Source organism: Silene latifolia, chromosome 6 (assembly GCF_048544455.1).
Source record: "Silene latifolia isolate original U9 population chromosome 6, ASM4854445v1, whole genome shotgun sequence".
Lineage (NCBI taxonomy): Eukaryota > Viridiplantae > Streptophyta > Magnoliopsida > Caryophyllales > Caryophyllaceae > Silene > Silene latifolia.
This window is the reverse complement of record NC_133531.1, coordinates 71,575,853-71,595,716: the sequence shown is the minus strand read 5'-3', so window position 1 is coordinate 71,595,716 and position 19,864 is coordinate 71,575,853. Positions and strand designations below refer to the sequence as shown.

At 40.0% G+C, this 19,864-nt stretch overlaps 1 non-coding gene across 1 annotated transcript; it reads right to left on the bottom strand.

Annotated features, from left to right (window-relative positions):
• Positions 1–2,558: 2,558 nt before the first annotated feature.
• On the bottom strand, positions 2,559–2,667 carry LOC141588834 (small nucleolar RNA R71). The gene has a single exon (XR_012519804.1). It is a non-coding gene; the product is annotated as a small nucleolar RNA R71 (small nucleolar RNA).
• Between the last annotated feature and the right edge of the window lie 17,197 nt (positions 2,668–19,864).

Here is a 19,864-nt window from a genome sequence, read left to right as displayed (position 1 = left end):
AATAATAACCATTAAAATCAGACGAATTTTAACATGCAAATTTAGATCTGATGTTCATATCATATATACAACATTGGGAAAAAAATTTATGCCATAAAATTCATTTTAGCTATTTTTGACTAAAATAATCACTATTTATGTGATTTTTACATCTAAAATCATAAGTCATGCAAAATAAAACTATTTCATTTCAAAATTTACATAGAGTGTATCAACATTGCACGTGACAACATACTAAAATTTCATGGGCAGAGACGAAGTCTAACTAATTTTAGTGATTTAAGTGACATTTTATTCAATAAAATGTAATAAAAAATACTAAAAACATATTAAAGAGCAATAAAATACCATAGATCATCAAAAATGACCTAAAATCAATTTAGGACCAGAATGTTTAACATGTAAAAATTTCGTGGCCTTTATCATCATAAATCACAAAATACAAGTTTTATTTGTTAACATATTAACTCGGAAAAAGAAAACCGATTTTGCATGCAACAACTCTTGCTCTAATACCAATTTTTAGATTCATTAATCTCTTATTAGTGACTACTAATAACTTAATAAAACTTAGTTTAGTTATAAAACTAATTTAGATCTTCTGCATGCAAAAACCAAAGAATAAAAGAGAAGAATATATCATGCTTACAATGGAGGCCGAATGGGATATACTAATTGGACTCCTTTCAATTAGTCTTTGATACGTGCATATTCTATACACTTTATTTGCAGTTTTGGCACGTATTTCCATGCGTATTTGTTAGCTTTAAGCTACTATTTCTCCCGAAACGGTTTACTTTGCGATTTCTATGATTTATTGTAGGAATGAGTGAAAGTGAGCTAAATCAAGCCTAAATCGTCCTCCGGAGGCAACTTCAGGGAAGCTTGGAAGAAGGGAGTTCGTACTCACTCACCTTGGGATGCGTGCATTGGAGTGAAGTGGCTGTTTTGAAGAGAGGAGGAATTATCAGACAAAAATCGGTTGGTCGATCGACCAACCTCTTGATCGATCACCGTGGAATTTCAAATGGATGCTATCAGATCAGACTCACTCACCAGTCGATCGACCATGCTACTCAGTCGATCGACCAGGTTTCGAGGCTGAGATTTATTTTTCGTGTTAGACTTTTAAAAGCCCAATTGTAATTTACTCTTTTGGCATCGTTTATCAGTAGAACGCAGAATAATTTTAGGTGATGCTTTCCATTATTAAAAAAAAAAACAGTTTAGATCTAGTTTGGAGACAAGAAAGTGCGACGACGGATTCCGATTCAATTACTTTGTTCATCATTTAATTAGTAAGCTTTAATGCAAATTCCTTCTTCTTTAATTTCTTGTTAATTCAATTCTTGTTGTAACTAATTTGTTTTCAGCAATTCAGTTTTAATCTTTTGTCTTAATTTCAATTCCAATCATGTCAAGCTTATTCTTTGCTTTTAATTTTGCAATTGTTATAATTTTAATCATGCATAGCTAATCTTCTTGATTGGGAACGAGGTGAGCCATGGCGTAAAATAGGGTCAATTTATTAGTATGATTTTCTTCTATATCGATCTTGTTTTCTTTTGTTAAACCTATCTTACTAGATTGAAAGATTAGTAATTAAAGTTATCATTAGATTGGAATTTCCTTTGAGCGAAAGCTTTGAGAAATTCTAGGGAATTAGAAGACCGTAAGGTTAATTTGAGCATTGATCGAAAGGCTTGCTCACATTTCCTGAGACCGTTTTATAGGGTCTCTGCTACCCTATTGACCTGACCTTAGCCATGGTGAACCGAAGTTCCCAATCTTCCTTTTATCTTGTTTGAGAAATTTCTTATTTTGTCAATTAGTCTTTAGAATCAAACCAATCCAAAAACCCTACTTAATTGTTACTTTTATAGACTGAAAATAGCAAATAGAATTGATCTTGTCTCTCTGTGGTTCGACCCCTACTATCACTAGCTATAGTTTTAGTTCGGATTTATAAATTTAATTTTGATACTAAACGACGGTATCAAATTTTGGTGTCGTTGCCGGGGAGGCGGTGTAATTCTGTTTGCTTTATTTTTAGTTTATTTTTCTTGTCTCAAGGAACTTTAGTTCCTTGAGGCCGTTGCTTACTCTTGCTTCTAGTTTTGCTTCTGCACAGTTAGAAGACAAGTTTTTGAGAGGAAGACTTGAGTACTCTCAGTTTTGCGAACATGACTACGATATATGACAATCTTCACCCAAAAGAGCAGCACATTCCAAAGGGACACGTGTTACCTACCCGTACTACTGGTCACTTCGAATTTCGTTCCTCTTATATTGATTTAGTGGAGCGAAATCAGTTTGCTGGTCTACCGGACGAAGATCCTTTGAAGCATATGGAAATTTTCACGTACTCACTGCCATTGCTCCATACTGTACTCTACTGGGTGACCCGGATGAAGTAAAGGGGATAATGTTCTTATACTCCTTGAAGGATTCGGCGCGAGATTGGTACCGCTACCTTGATAGGGTAGCAGCTGGAGTCACAGATTGGACATCTCTAGCGTTAGCCTTCTACAAGAAGTACTTCCCACTTGCAAAGACTGATGCCTTGAGAAGTAAAATTACAAATTTCCAGCAAGGACCTGATGAGGGCTTTTGTGAAGCATGGGGACGTTTTAAAAGTTTGGTCCGAGCTGTCCCTCACCATGGTTTCCAGCAGTGGTATCTTTGCAACTTATTCTATAATGCTTTATATCATGATTACAAGGTCATTCTGGATGCAGCTGCGAATGGTAGGTTCCAAAATAATACCGGTCAGAATAAAGGTTGGAACACTATTGAGGAGATGGCAGTCCATAGAGCTGAGTTTGGGAGTTCACGTGGAAAATAACGAAAGCAAAGTGATGAAATGAGTGCCGTTGCGACACTCATAGCTTCTATTACAGCCCGTCTCGAGAGGCGTGAGGCCTCTGAAGCTTCCAAGGAAAGAGTTGAAATTCCTGTCCATAACTCAGACGAGACCGCGGAATTGAGAGAGCAAGTCCGAACTCTTTTGGTTCAAGTCGCAAAAATAGAAGCAGCTGGGATTGAGTCTACAAAGAATTTAGTCAAGCAGCTGGAGAATTTAGAGGCTAAGCAAGTCACCAATTCTTCAAGCAAATGTGAGGGGCCAATTGAAACCATTAGTGCCATTAATCTCCGAAGTGGCCTTTCTTATGATGGTCCTGATAAGCCAAGTGAAGACTCGGGAAAGGATGAAAAGAAGAGTTTAATTTCTGGTGCAAAAACGAGCTTTATTGCCAGTACCACCGGTCGATCGACCAACAACAGCAGTCGATCGACTGGGATGTCAGATGAAAAAGTTTCTGACCAGAAACTATTCACACCCAGCATATGTGGTCGATCGACCAATACTGTCAGTCGATCGACCGAGGTTCCTGACGAAGAAGTCTCTGTCCAGGAACTATTCATGCCCAGTGTGATTGGTCGATCGACCGAGCCCAATGGTCGATCGACCGGGTCTCCAGTACAGGACGCAAATCCGTCAACTAGTTTGCATGATTCTACACTTATTGAACATTTGACGGAGGTTTTAAACTTACGGAAGCCGAAGGTTAGTGATCCTACGGCCAGTGTTGCAATCCCGTATCCGGAGCATTTAAAGAATACTAAGCTGGAGCGCAAGTTTGGTAAGTTTTTGGAAATGGTCAAGAATCTCGAGGTAACAATTCCTTTCACTGATTTAATTAACCAGGTACCCTCTTACGCTAAATTTATGAATGACATTTTGAATCGTAAGAGAAATTTTCATGATGATGGTAATGTTGCTTTTGTGGAAGAATGTAATGCTCTTTCGCAAATTAATATACCACCTAAATTAAAGGACCCGAGTAGTTTCTCTATTCCCTGCACTATAGGTAACCACGAAATTGGAAAGGCCCTTTGCGATTTAGGGGCCAGTGTCAGTGTCATGCCATATTCTGTCTGCGAAAGGCTAAATATTGGTAGACTTAAGGTGACCGATATTACCGTTCAGATGGCAAATAGATCGACTCAGAGACCTTTAGGAGTCTTAGAGGATGTACCCGTTCGAGTGGGTAAGTTTTTTATTCCTGTCGATTTCGTTGTTTTGGACATTGCAGAGGACAGTCAGATACCTATCATTTTAGGTAGACCGTTTTTACATACAGCTGGAGCTGTAATAGATGTCAAACGCGGAATCATTACCTTAGAGGTAGGGGATGACACCATTGAGTTCAGTCTTGCTCGTAAGACGACTGAACCTCCTGATGATGATACGTGTTATTCCATTGATATTGTTGACAGGGCTGTTAATTGTAATTGGAGGGAATCCTTAGCCAAGGATCCCTTAGCTGATCTAACTCGTTTAGATGAGTGTGCAGGTAGTACAACGGAGAATGCTAAGGAGCCAGATGCTTTGGTAGCCTCAATGGAAAGCTACAAGCTCACAGAGGAAGAAGATGAGATGCTCATAAGCCTGGCCAACGAAAATTTGGTGAATACTTGTTATACCATAGAAGTTGATTCTGCCTATGTTGTAGAGGTAAAGGTGCCAGAGCGTAAGCCACTTCCTCCTAATCTTAAGTATGTTTTTCTAGATGATACGGAGCAGTACCTAGCTATTGTTAGTGCTAAGCTTAATGATGACCAGCTGTCTGCTTTGATGTGTGTGCTTAAGAAAAACAGGAAAGCTCTAGGTTACTCTTTGGATGATATTAAGGGCATCAGCCCTGATATTTGTATGCACAGGATAGAACTGGAGGAAGGCCACAAGCCTTACAGACAGGGTCAACGCAAGTTGAACCCGAAGATGCAGGAAGTTGTTATGGCTGAGGTGATGAAACTACTCGATGCAGGTATTATTGATACAGTTGGCAACCCCGAGTGGGTTAGCCCAGTTCAGGTAGTTCCGAAGAAAGGAGGGACTACCGTGGTTAAAAATGAGAAAAATGAATTAATACCGACATGAGTTGTGACAGGGTGGCGGATGTGCATTGATTATAGACAGTTGAATGCCGCCACCAAGAAAGACCACTTCCCCCTCACTTTTGTTGACTAAATGACTGAAAGACTTGCCTCTAACAAATTTTTCTGTTTTCTAGACGGTTATTCAGGGTTCTTTCGCATCCCTATTCATCCGGATGATCGAGTAAGACCACTTCTTTTACCTGTCCACGGGGTGTTTTTGCGTACGCAGATGCCCTTCGGATTGTATAACGCCCCACTACCTTTCGAGGTGCATGATGGGGATTTTTTCTGATTATATAGAGAACATTATGGAGGTATTTATGGATGATTTCTCAGTTTATGGTAATGACTTTGATCGTTGTTTAGCTAACCTTGATAAAGTCATGCAGCGTTGTATTGATGTTAATCTTGTTTTAAACTGGGAAAAATGCCAGTTCATGGTCAATGAGGGAGTGGTGTTAGGGCATCTGATTTCTGATAAAGGTATACATGTTGATAAAGCAAAAGTGCAGGTGATTGAGCAATTACCTCCTCCCGTGAATGTTAAAAGAGTGAGGAGTTTCCTTGGTCACGCATGTTTTTATCGGCGTTTCATTAAGGATTTTTCAAAAATTGCTAAACCACTTAAACAATTGCTCCTTAAGGATGCTGTCTTTGAGTTTACTGATGAGTGCCTTTTAGCTTTTAACAGATTAAAGGAGGCTCTAGTTTCTGCGCCGATCATTCAGCCGCCTGATTGGGACCTCCCATTCGAGATTATGTGCGATGCCAGCGATTATGCGATTGGTGCAGTTTTGGGACAGCGGAAGAATAAATCTTTGAATGCCATATATTATGCGAGCCGAACTCTGGATGAGGCTCAAGTCAATTATTATACCACTGAGAAAGAGTTTCTAGCTGTAGTTTTTGCCTTAGACAAATTTCGGTCTTATTTGTTAGGTTCTAAGGTTGTTGTTTATACTGACCATGCGGCGGCAAGACTCTCTTTCTTAAGAAGGATGTGAAGCCGAGGCTTTTGAGGTGGATACTCCTTTTGCAGGAGTTTGATTTGGAGATCAAAGATAAGAAAGGAGTAGAGAATGTGGTGGCAGACCATTTATCTAGTCTGCAGCTGGCAGAAAGGGAGGATTCGTTACCTATTAATTATTCTTTTCCTGATGAGAGTCTGTTAGCTATTACTACTTCAGGGTCTTATCCACCTCCGTGGTTTGCTGATTTTGATAACTTTGCTGTAACAGGTAAGATACCACCCGAGCTTTCATGGCAGCAGAAGAAGCGGTTCGCTTATGATGCTAGACAATACTTTTGGGATGATCCTTATGTTTTCAAGAAATGCGCAGACGGTCTTATCCGGAGATGTGTGTCTCAATGGGAGGTGAAGGATATCCTAGAAGCTTGCCACTCTTCCGCCTATGGTGGTCAACATGGTCCATCCCGGACTGTGGCGAAAGTACTCCAATCTGGTTTCTATTGGCCAACTTTGCATGCAGATAGTCGTAATTTTATTGCTGAGTGCGATGCTTGTCAAAGATCGGGGAATGTATCACGGAGACATGAGATGCCACAGGTAGGCATTCTAGAGGTTGAGATTTTCGATGTCTGGGGCATTGATTATCAAGGACCTTTTCCGAGCAGTCAAGGTAATAAATATATCCTCGTAGCTGTAGATTATGTGTCCAAATGGGTAGAAGCTATCGCTACTCCCCATTGCGGCGCAAAGGCTGTGATTAAACTGTTTAAAAAGATTATTTTCCCTCGTTTTGGTGTCCTTAGGGTTGTCATTAGCGATGGTGGAATGCATTTTAAGGAGAAACAACTTAGTGCTTTATTGACTAAATTCGGTGTCCAACATCGTAGAGGTTTGGGGTATCATCCTCAAACTAGTGGTCAGGTTGAGATTTCTAACAGAGAATTGAAAGAAGTTTTAGCTAAAGTTGTTTCTAAATCACGGAAAGATTGGAGTCTTAAGTTAGATGATGTCTTATGGGCTTATAGAACCGCGTTTAAGACGCCAATTGGGATGTCACCATTCCGATTGATTTATGGTAAGACATGTCATTTACCTGTTGAGTTGGAGCGTAAGTCTTGGTGGGCTATATGTGATTTGAATTTGGATCCTAACCTCTCTCGTGAGAAACACATGACACAGCTGAATGAGCTGGAGGAATTTAGGCTGCTGGCCTATGATAATGCTAGGATTTACAAAGAGAAAACGAAGCGCTGGCACGACAAGAGGATCATCAAGCGCGAGTTCCATATTGGCGATACGGTACTCCTTTTTAACGCTCGTATCTGTTTATTTCCTGGTAAGCTGAAATCGAGGTGGACTGGCCCTTATACGGTCACAGCAGTTACAAAGTTCGGATCAGTTGAGCTGGAGACCTCTGTTGGAGAAAGGTTCAAAGTTAATGGTCAATATGTGAAGCATTATCACGGAACCGATGAATTCGTTGGGAAAGTCGAGGTATTGTACTTCGACCCGTTATCGTATGATGTTGAGTGAGGTAAACAGGTCGTGCGGGACCTCTTAAACCAGCGCTAACCGGGAGGCAACCCGGCTTGTAAATTTTTGTAATTAGGATCTTAATGGTTTTAGTTCATTTGTTTTGCATTAGGAGCTTTAGTTATTTCCTTTTAATTAGCAACTCCTTGGTTTGAAAAAATGTGCGCCTTTAAGAATTTTTGCAGGAATTATTTTATGCAAAGTGCGTAGGGTGGATTACTTAATTTTCATGAGAGAAGAACAGGAAATTGAAGTGCAAAAATGAATTTTTGACGATTATAAGATTACTTGCCAGCGTATGCAGTCGATCGACCAAGCACTTCAGTCGATCGACTGAAGAGAAAACAGGCAGAACAGGTCTTAAGTGAAGACTGGTCGATCGACCGGGTCATGTGGTCGATCGACCACCGCGCGAATTCAGAACGCAAATTAATAAGGGAAGTTCTAACTCCTTATTCATTCATTCATTATACCCATTTGATCAAAAATCAGAGAAACCCTAAGTTCTCTTTCCCTTTTCGCGATTCTTGCCAATCCCCCTTTATTCTCGATTTTTCTTGCTCAAATTCACGAGTTCTCATCAAAGTTATGTTTCTAATCTTATTTTCATCCTTTATATTCAATTATCACTGAACTTTCATGCCAAATTTTCGAGTATTGTCACCTTGGGTCGGAAAAATCGATTTGGGAAAAATCAATTTGGGGTTGATTTCTTGTCGATTTTTATGCTTTAATTGCTTTTTCTACCCTTTTCCCTTGATTTTCGAGATGATTTAGCAACTAGGAGATGCTTATTGCCGTTTCCCCCAAATTGTCGAAACCCTAAATTCGTGGTCAAGTTCTGATTTTTGTTTCGGGTTTTCTAAATCGTCATTGTTGAGGGTTATGGGGAAATAGTTGTTGAACTGTTCATTTTGTAGGAAGCAAAGATGACAAAAGGAAAGCAGGCGATGTACGAAGGGCAGTCCAGTCAGGGAGCAGCCAAACGGCCGCGGAGTCCGCCATTGATGATCGAGGATACTACGGATAGTCTACCTGACTATCCGCAGGTTATTTTTTCCACTTCTACTCAGCGAGCCAAATTCGCTCTCTTTGCTGCAAAAATGAAAGTTACAGCCACTCGTTTTCTTCATAGGCCGACTTTAGAGAAATTAGGCTGTTTTGAGTCTGTTGTGTCCCTGCTAAATGGGACAGGAATGTCGGGTCTTGTGGACATGGCTGAGTTCACTTATTACATTTTGACCCTCGAGTTTTTCTCGTCCTATGCTTTTGACCAGGCTTCTTTTGAAGCCAACAGGAGTAGCCCTTGCATTTCTTTTCGGCTATTCAATGTCACCTACTCCCTGACATTAGCCGACTTTGCTGGATTTTTGGGTCTTTATTTCGAGGGTAACACCTCGGAAACTTCTGATGTTCACCGAGTCATGTGGTCATGTATTAGGGACTGGAACGGGCCTAAGAGGACGGGCACTTCCGTCCACTTGCCCCCTTTTCGTTATTTTCTACGGCTAATGGGTAATACCATTTTCGGCCGTAAGGAGTCAAATAATGTGAATAACATTGAATTGTCTATCTTGGCGGGCTATCTGAACGTTGAAACTCGGGTAGCCCGTATCTATAACATAGCCTATTTGACTGCCGCTCACTTTTAGACTATAAGTGAGGGCACTTTGGCCACTATTGCTTGTGGTGGGTTGGTGACGCATATCGCCAACCGTCTAGTTCTCCTTTTCCCTCGAGAGGAGGCCCCTATTGACCCTGACCTACGCTTCATGGATCTTGCCTACGCGAGGTCTGTAAAGTGGGTCGATAGTCGGAGTCGGTGGAAGATTGATTCTTTCATCAGCGACCCCAACCCTGTCCTTGGCCTCCCTCCTATCCTGCCCCTTACCACTGTTCAGGGGGCAGCTCGCCCGCCCTTGCCTAGTTACAGGCTCCCTATTGGGGAGGGCACCGCTACCGCTAGCACCTCGAGGCGGGCTCGTACCTCCTATTCACAGGCACCCTCCTCCTCCACTCCTGCTCCCACGGGTTACCCGACCACTTTCCGCCCCCTACACCTATGGTTATCCCTCCGGTCATGGACCAAAGGGGGATGTCACGTGTGTTGAGTGACTTGTGTAGGAGCTTTGATCAGCACAGACTTGACACGGCCTTGGCCCTGTACCCAGTTTACGAGGAGTACGCTCGGACGGGGATGCTCCCACAGGGTGCCTGGACTCACCCGTCTTTTTTGTTCCCCGGCGGGCGGTTACCCTCAGCCTGCCAGGAGACCTCCTCCCACGACTACTACTGTGACACCCTCCTATATCGCGGAAAAGTAAACACATAATTCTAGAATAAAGCTGCATGGATATGTTTGTAATAGGTTCAGTTGGGTAAAAAGCTGTAATTTTTTAAAACCGAAAATGAAACTTGAACCTGTTATAAAAATATCCAAATGGGAAGGTGTCAAACATGCAAGGTCCAAAATAAATCTCATGAATGAAATTTCGCTAAAGTCGCGAAACTAAGTTATACAACTCAAATATGAGAAAGGGAGACATATGTCCCTAAAATGTATGTGACATAAAAAGTGTATAAGGGTCACAATAAAATAAAACCAATCTAGGTCCCAAGGTTACTTTGCTCGCTAGCTCGTCCATGTACCCCATATATGCATCACCTACTCACAATCGCATTTTATACAAATACGAAAGCCACAGTCAGTGGGGAGTAACTCCGAGTTCTCCCAGCCACGAAATGTCATAATTAATATAACATGTAAACATAAGAATATGAATACGAATAACACATAGCCTTAGCATATAGATGCTAGACAGTCGTGCTTATCATGTGAACAACAATACAACAACACATAGTCCTAGCATGTGAATACTAGACCAACTCAAGCTACACTATCATGTGAGTCAAATAACACACGGGAATCCAAACTCTATCAACCATAGCCGGCTTGCATCTCACCTTCTATGATTCATAGAATCATCAAACAAGAAAGGGCAATATATCTAGAGACAGGCATAAGTTCCTAGTACAGTCAATAGTCACTTTGTAACTCGAGTCTATACCACGAGGTAGGGAAGCTAGTATTTTGGCTCAGAGGTTACATTTAAAACATGGCCAAAATACGACTCAACCCTAATCCTAGACTGCGCAGACCTAGAGAAATGCGGATAAAACCACCGCACCCAAGACTCATGATCAAACCACAAGAGTACCCTAAGGAGTCCACCAAAGGGTTGGCTAGTACTTAAGCTGACCATCTACTCACAAAATAGGCAGAAAGGTCATGCCCCAGCTTGGATATAAACCCACCAAGCCAGGAACACAAAGGCTATTAAGCCGTGAACATACACTCGTCAAAGACTATAATGACCTATCTATGATGAAGGCCGAAATACTCACCTAGGACCTAGTCCCAGCTTGAATACTTTAGCCCACACCACACAAGACAAGTAGGACACCCAATTAACCATAAAAGGGGCAAAGAGTCCAAACTTGCACACACAAAAGATCATACACACCCTAGTATATGAAAGGCTACGCAAGAGCATATTCAGCTGACAATCCAACAATATCTCTAATATCAATAATAATCCAAATTCCAGCTAACCAACAGTACCATAATCCATGAGAACAAGTTAAAATGGCAAAGAGACAACAAGACTCAAGCATAAGGCATCCAAAGCATCCAACAACCAACATGTGAAATGATAATTACAAATATCAAGGCATAACATAAAACCTCCAATAACAACGGATCTCACCTCAAAGACAAACCCTCGACCCGAGTCCCGCGACGGGTCATCGGTCAAATCGAGGCTGACCGGTTTAAACGTAGTTTGACCAAACTCGTTCGGTCAATCTGGCCCAGCTCAGAGTCTTGGCCTACTTTGGCCCAAATCACAAAATTTATCACAATATCATTCTCATGTTATTTCCAATTTCTATCATGTGAGAAATGAAAGTAACACATTATCAATCACCTAAACACTTAACAAACACCAGACACAACATCAATGTGACATTAAATCGTCGAGTAACTCGGAATAGTTACCTTAATCTAGCAAAGAGACAAAAAATAACTTGAGAAAGCTTCTAAAACCCAAAATTACTCTTCATCTTCAACCACATATGAGTCACCTAAAATAATTATGTGAAAGGACGATATTAAGGAATTATCGTTATATAAAATATGAGACGAAAAGTAATTTAATTATATTTTAAATAAACCGAGTTAGCGCCAAAACAATTTATAAACACAACTAGCCCAAAGTTACCAAATATAGCTAGCCCTTTTATCAAAATTAAATGAGTCCAATAAACTAAATATGTGAAGGAGCAATATTAATGATTTACGTTATATGAAATACGAGGCGGGATTTAAGTCATTCAAAAGAATCACATTTGTGCCAAAATAAACCCGACCCACGACTCAAAGTGGCCATTTGGATAGCCCCTACACGAACTCAGACAACCAGCCACCACCACCACAAAGCGGAATGCCAGTTTTGGGTTCTCAAAAACCCGATCCAAGCATTCATTTTAGCCATCTAAAGCAAATTATTCGAGTACCATCTAGCAGACCCAAAACAATCCCTACATGTCAGTATACACCGTCTCAACTATAAAAGACAACAATTAGCACCCAAAACAATCCTTACATGTCAGTATACACCGTCTCAACTATAAAAGACAACAATTAGCACCCAAAACAATCCTTACATGTCAGCATACCCCGACTTAAATATACCACTTACTAGCTAGCATCCCAAATGATCCCTACAAAGTCAAGATACACCGTCTCAATCATCTCCACATATCAGTATACACCGTCTCAACTATACAACTGACTAATTAACATCCATAAGGATCCCTATATATAATTATACACCGTCTCAATTATAAAACAGACTAACTAGCATTCGAAATAAACATATTTTACAAGTAATATCGAGTAACCCGTTATCGTTACCTTTTTCCGATCGAATTAGTCCTTCATGACTAACAAATCTTATACAAGACCGTCTATCTTAGCATCTACAACCGTCTTATAATAAATAAAGCTGAAAGTATAAATTGCGTTTGTAAAAATACATGACGAAAATGAATTTTACTTACAATGGATTGACAGGAACGATGAAAGCAGCACTATGGAACGAAAATCATTGATAACGGATGACAAACGGAGTGACAGAATCAATTTAAAATTAAAAAAAATGAAACAGAACGAAAAAGAAGAAAAAGGAAGGGAGAAGAAGGAATGATACGTGAGAAATGAGGGAGTAGCTAGCTAGCTAGCTATTTATTTTACGTACGTTTCTTCGTCGTTAAGAAACTTCGATAGTTATTAAAACCGTTTCGAGTTAAATTTAACCGGTTTAAGAAAGAGTCTCATAAATGAAACGGAATCAATAATAAATAAGTTTAAAGAATGAAAAATAAAATAAACTCAGATAGTTAACGGAAATAATAAGAAATCGGCTTGAAACGGAATTATTAGCGATTTTACTAAATTAGCGGATTTTAACGAAATTTGTTCATTTAGCAAAATAAATTCAAAATGGTTAACTCGATGACTTTTTCCCGGGTCCGACTTGAGTCCACTAAGGACTGAATTTCAAAAAAAGACTCGTAAAAGATACTGAAATAGTTAAATGACATAATTAAATCCAAAATATCAATTAAAATAATTTTATCCTACTTAATAAAATACGGGGTGTTACAATTACTGCCGCTGCTGCTGAGGCGGAGGATGAGGAGGATGACTCTGGGTCAGACGAGGATAGTGGTTCTGATTATGATGGAGGGGATTAGATGCTTGTGACCTCCCCCGTTTTTGGCTGGTTTGGGGAGGTCGTCTTTTGTGAGTTTCCGATCCCTCTTTATTAGTTTCTTTTTATTTTGTTGTGCTTTTATTCTTCCCTATTTCTGCTGGTGATTTGCTGCTGAGCACAATTGCGTTTTGGTTTGGGGAGGGTATTTGCATATGTCTTTTGCATCTGCATTTGTTTTTTATTGCATTTCAGTCACACGTTTACTGCATTTTAGCTTGCATTTGTGTTATTTCAAAAAAAAAAAAACAAAGAAAAAATTAAAAAATTCATAAAAATCAAAAATATCACGTTTACTTTTGCATATAGTCGAGTCGGATTGGAGTTTATTAATGATGACATTGCACTATTAGTCAAATTTATGCCATTCCTTGCCTTTTCACAACTGCTTAGCGAGAGTTAAAAGTGATTTCTCAAATTTTGTTGTGGAATTTACTTCGGGTTATTAGACTTGACTCATTACTTTTGGCAAACTACTTATACTTTCTGAGATATGGAGCCTATAACTGGTGACATTCATGACCGGTTAATTTAGGATTGAGAGTAGTACTCCCGTCATTTCATGTTTTGCACGTGTATGAGTTTTGATTGCTTATTGCCTATACGCATCGGTTTGTGGTCGGTATTACATGTTTTGAGAACTATTGCATCTCCCCCTTTCTCATTTTTGCCCCATTTAACGCCACTTTAAGCCATATCTTCCAGTTGCCCTTAACTACATCCCATACTTAGCCTACCATTGTGCCAAGCTAGGTAGTAGTAGAGGAATTTGTCGAATTATAGCAGTTTTGGTTCGTTTTGTAATGTTGGAGTGAGTATTTATGAGAATTGCAGGGGTTGCTAATGTGTCAGTCAGAAAAGAAAAAAAAAACTCAGAAAAAAAATGAAAAAAAAAAGAGGAAGTTGATCTGGGCAGAGGGAACTGGAATGCAGGGGTGGTCGATCGACTGCTGTTTCTGGTCGATCGACTGCCCAACCAGAAAAAGAAAATGAAAAGAAAAAAAAAGGGGAATTTGAAAAAAAAAATAATAAGAAAAATTTCGGCTGATTTGAGAACACACCTCATGTGCTTACTTTATGAATTGGAGGTGTCCTTTTTGGGATAGTGTGTTGCCTAGACATTTAGAGGCAATGGTTTATATTTCGAGTTGGAGGAACGGGATACGGTTTCTGATGGTTTGTTAGGTACTAGCTTGGCTCTTACCCTCACATTTCCATACTTGTTTTGCCCTTTCTTTCCCACTTAGCCTCACATATCCAAATCTTGCAATAGTTCGGCATGTAATAGTTCTTGACGGTGGTTATGCGTATGTACGGTAGCTAGAATCATTATTCATACTAGTCAAGCATACATGTTTTGTCGGTCGCAGTATAGGTGAGAGTCTGTATTTTCTTCCCTCTCTTCTACATATATTCTTACCATTTGCCTTGCTGAGGGAAGAGTGACCCGGGAGAGTCCGAATTTATGAGTCTTGCAAGGTCGAACGCCCGATTTAATTCCATGATATGCATAAATTTGTTCACTTGCTTTAAGCTTTGCAGTAGTTGATTATGTGCATTAAACGGTTTAGCATTGACTTGTAGCTAGCCCTGAGATATACTCCTTTCCATTAGGTTTTTAGTTGCATTTAGTGCTTGCTTGGGGACAAGCAAGGTTTGGTTTGGGGGGATTTGATACGTGCATATTCTATACACTTTATTTGCAGTTTTGGCACGTATTTCCATGCGTATTTGTTAGCTTTAAGCTACTATTTCTCCCGAAACGGTTTACTTTGCGATTTCTATGATTTATTGTAGGAATGAGTGAAAGTGAGCTAAATCAAGCCTAAATCGTCCTCCGGAGGCAACTTCAGGGAAGCTTGGAAGAAGGGAGTTCGTACTCACTCACCTTGGGATGCGTGCATTGGAGTGAAGTGGCTGTTTTGAAGAGAGGAGGGATTACTGCACAGCTCAGTTGGTCGATCGACCAACCTCTTCAGTCGATCGACCGTGGAATTTCAAATGGATGCTTATCAGATCGCACTCACCAAATATGGACCATGCTACTCAGTCGATCGACCAGGTTTCGAGGCTGAGATTTATTTTTCGTGTTAAACTTTTAAAAGCCCAATTGTAATTTACTCTTTTGGCATCGTTTATCAGTAGAACGCAGAATAATTTTAGGTGATGCTTTCCATTATTAAAAAAAAAACAGTTTAGATCTAGTTTGGAGACAAGAAAGTGCGACGACGGATTCCGATTCAATTACTTTGTTCATCATTTAATTAGTAAGCTTTAATGCAAATTCCTTCTTCTTTAATTTCTTGTTAATTCAATTCTTGTTGTAACTAATTTATTTTCAGCAATTCAGTTTTAATCTTTTGTCTTAATTTCAATTCCAATCATGTCAAGCTTATTCTTTGCTTTTAATTTTGCAATTGTTATAATTTTAATCATGCATAGCTAATCTTCTTGATTGGGAACGAGGTGAGTCATGGCGTAAAATAGGGTCAATTTATTAGTATGATTTTCTTCTATATCGATCTTGTTTTCTTTTGATAAACCTATCTTACTAGATTGAAATATTAGTAATTAAAGTTATCATTAGATTGGAATTTCCTTTGAGCGAAAGTTTTGAGAAATTATAGGGAATTAGAAGACTGTAAGGTTAATTTGAGCATTGATCGAAAGGCTTGCTCACATTTCCTGAGACCGTTTTATAGGGTCTCTGCTACCCTATTGACCTGACCTTAGCCATGGTGAACCGAAGTTCCCGATCTTCCTTTTATCTTGTTTGAGAAATTTCTTATTTTGTCAATTAGTCTTTAGAATCAAACCAATTCAAAACCCCCACTTAATTGTTACTTTTATAGACTGAAAATAGCAAATAGAATTGATCTTGTCTCTCTGTGGTTCGACCCCTACTATCAGTAGCTATAGTTTTAGTTCGGATTTATAAATTTAATTTTGATACTAAACGACGGTATCAGTCTTCTTAAGTAAAAATCCAAATGCTCCAAGTGAAAAACCCCTAGATCCAATTATAGGATCTACTCCTTAAGGATTGTACCAAGGTAATCCCTCTTAATACATTTACTAATTTTATTACGAGAAATTAGTAGGTGTTCCTTTAAATTTACTAATATAATTTTATTACTACTAGTAGTAATTAGATATCAATATTAGTATTTAGAATGATGTTCTTATTCTTTTCTCAAAACAATATAGAAGGATTTTGTTTAGAGAGATTATAGAAAGGATAGAATGAAAAAAAATTGAATGAGAAAAACAATTCTCATATTGTATTGGGAAGAGAGGGGTTCCGGCACCCTTGGGTCACACAAGGCCAATGCATGCTCCTCATTCCTACAAATTGTTCTTCACAATGAAATGTAGGTTTGCATGCCTAAACCTAATCATAATTAGGTTGTCTTAAAACAATTAAGATAAAAGCAATATTGTCCCCCACTACATGGAGAAAACCGGTTCTCCATTTGTAAAATGGAGTTCCATTTTAACTTTTTTATTTTGTCAATTGTAGTTGTGATATATGTGACATGTTACTAGACATATGTCCATGTAATGCATTTTTAACATATTAAAAATCATTACATACAAAATAAATAACATAAGTATCAATACATGATTACTTATACTTAAAATGGACCATTTAATTATAATTCACAATACCTTGTAATTATAATATATTATTCATTCAAATTATAATTGTTTCATAAACAATAATAAAACATCATCTATTTTAAAGGATTAATTAACTTGCATCATAATACAATTAATTAATTTATCAATTAAGAGTGTTACCCTATAGGTATGACCTTAAGGGATCAATTGATCACCACCGTCCTACGACAGTAATGTCAAACTCTAGTCAGCCAACCATTACCGATTAATGTGGATCAGTTGACAATAGAGTATAACTTTCCCTCATATATTCTTATCATGAGATTTAAACATGTGATCGCATTATTGTCGAGGACACATACTCCAACAGAAAATGTATCAACTTGTTTGACCGGAAAACTCGGTTTGAAAACCGTTTTAGCAAGTAAAAGAGTGTTTTGTTTTAGTTTAGTGATGGTGTAGTGGTCGAGATGGTCGGTCAAGTGATTTTATGCACGATGACGGTACCAAACAATGGGTAAGGCTTGTGTTTACGATCGGTAGGTCGTAAACACGTGTCCGTTTGTGACTTGAGAAGTCGAGTCTAGAATTTTAAGGGAGAAATGAGGGGTCGGACACTCACATAACTCTCAAATGGTAGCATTTGAGGGGTATTTATAGGAAAATGGGTGGTTGTGTGTGTTTTGAGCGACGTGGGCGCATGGGCTGCTCAAAGAGGCGCGAGCCATTTCGCGCGTCTTCGGTTGTCTTGTCGCTATCACACAAGTGTAATCATGATTTGTTCTATCCTAGGATTTGGATGAACTTGATTTGTACTTGACCATTAAGGATTCCGGGAATCCTTAACATGGAAGTATTTGAAAAGTTTATTTTTTGTGTTTGACTCGTTGTTGGAGTCGGGATTTGAATTTTCGAGTCGGTTTTTGGTCCGGTGACGGTTGTGACTCTAATTAGTGTCATTGCGACCCCGTCGTCATGCATTAAACACTCCAAGTACTTTTGAAAAGTTTTGAAATGTTTTATTTTCGAAATCGTTTTAAGTTTTCCGACGTATAGTTGTACAAACTGTCGATCAAACGCTGCGATTCCTAAGCACGTTGTAGTCCGATAATCATCGGGTGTTTGTTGGAGACTCAACAGATACTGGGTATCTACAGAGCCCCCACTTTGACTGAGACTTGGACAGGGCGAAAGTCAAAGTAGAGCCCCAGGTCAATCGAAGATTACAACCTGGAGACCGAAGCGACGTCGAGGCGGCTCGAAAGGATTCAGGCCAAGGACCTGCCGTCGGGAAGGGCGATGCCAAGGCCACTCGAGGGTATGAGACATGGACCTGTCATCGAGAACAGGTTAGAGTCCGTCGACTTTCCGTACGGGTCGTTTAAAGTCCGTTAAACTACGTACAAAGGCTCACCAGCCATAAGAAGGAGTCATTCCTGAGGCATCTTCGGGATATGTCCTTGAGTCGTTTCTTGTTTGCGGACAAAGGCTCGCCAGCTGTGTTGCGTACACGAAAGGGGCTCGCCAGCCGCGGGGCGTATATGAAAGGTGCTCGCCAGCCAGGGTGCGTATATGGAAGGGGCTCGCCAGCCGCGGGGCGTATATAAAAGGGGCTCGCCAGCCGCTGTGCATATATGAAAGGGGCTCGCCAGCCGCAGTGCCTATATGAAAGGGGCTCGCTAGCCGCGGGGCGTATATGAAAGGGGTTCGCCAGCCGCGGTGCGTATATGAAAGGGGCTCGCCAACCGCGGTGCGTATATGAAACGGGCTCGCCAGCCGCATGCGTTATAAGGCTCACCAGCCATGTGTGTTGTAAGGCTCGCCAACCATGCGCGTTGTAAGGCTCGCCAGCCATGTGGAGGGTCAACTGATCAACCGTGGGAAATAGCCGCCTTGGATGGGCCTATTTCGAGAAGTTGTTCGAATTAGCGGGCTTCGTGAGGAAGCCTCTGATGTCCTGTTGAGGAATCTCAGTGTTTGTATTGAATGTTTGTGGTGCCGGAAAGGGACAGGTTTGTGAGCCTGGCCCCCGTGGTCGGCGGTGATTTTTGAATCTCGAAGAGAGAAGGCAGTTTTTATTACCGTTGGTTTTGTGGGAAAAGGACAGATGCGTACTCTGTCGTTTGACGTGTGTTTGGGGGAGTATGACTTTAATTTCGTCTTCCCACGATTTGAGATTGATGAATGCTTGTTGAAACATTTGTGAGAATAGCGGGTTTGAATCCTGCTATTGGTTTTTTTTTACAGATAGGGGCTTTTAATGCCGCCGTCAAAATTTTGAAAATAGCGAATTTGAGTTTCACTATTTTGAGTTTGAACCGACGGTTTTTTTTGTGGTGAAATGTGAATTATATTAGAATAATTATAAAAGTTTGGAGTACATAGTCACCAATACATCAACCATTATGACACTATCTGACTAATACATTAACTCAAACTAGTCCACGATGTCCAAGCCATTTGTTGGAATTTAGTCCCCCATGTAATACATTGTCCACGACGCTGAACATCAGTTTTTACCTTAGCAATGACCAGAGCAGGCCGTGGAACCCTGAGATCAACTCTACATAAGTTTCGTGCATGCCATATATGATATATCAAAGCAAGAATAGCAGCAAAGACTATCTGTTTCTACATCAGAGACCTGCATCACCAGTGTATGCTCCACTCTAAATCGCCCACATTAGGCATATTGATCCCCAGCCAACCTTTTAGAGCACTCCAGCATATTGCACTGAACACACAGTCATACAATATATGCTGATGAGTCTCAATATGATTCAAACATAGTTCACATCTCCCATCAGTAATAATCCCATATTTGAGTAGTCTATCTTTGGTCATGAGCTTCTGCTGGACAGCAAGCCAGCCAATGAAGGCATGTTTAGGAGAGTTAACTTTGTTTCAAATCAGAGGATACCATGGCACCTTAACCTGACTTCCTTGCAGCCAATTGTACCCC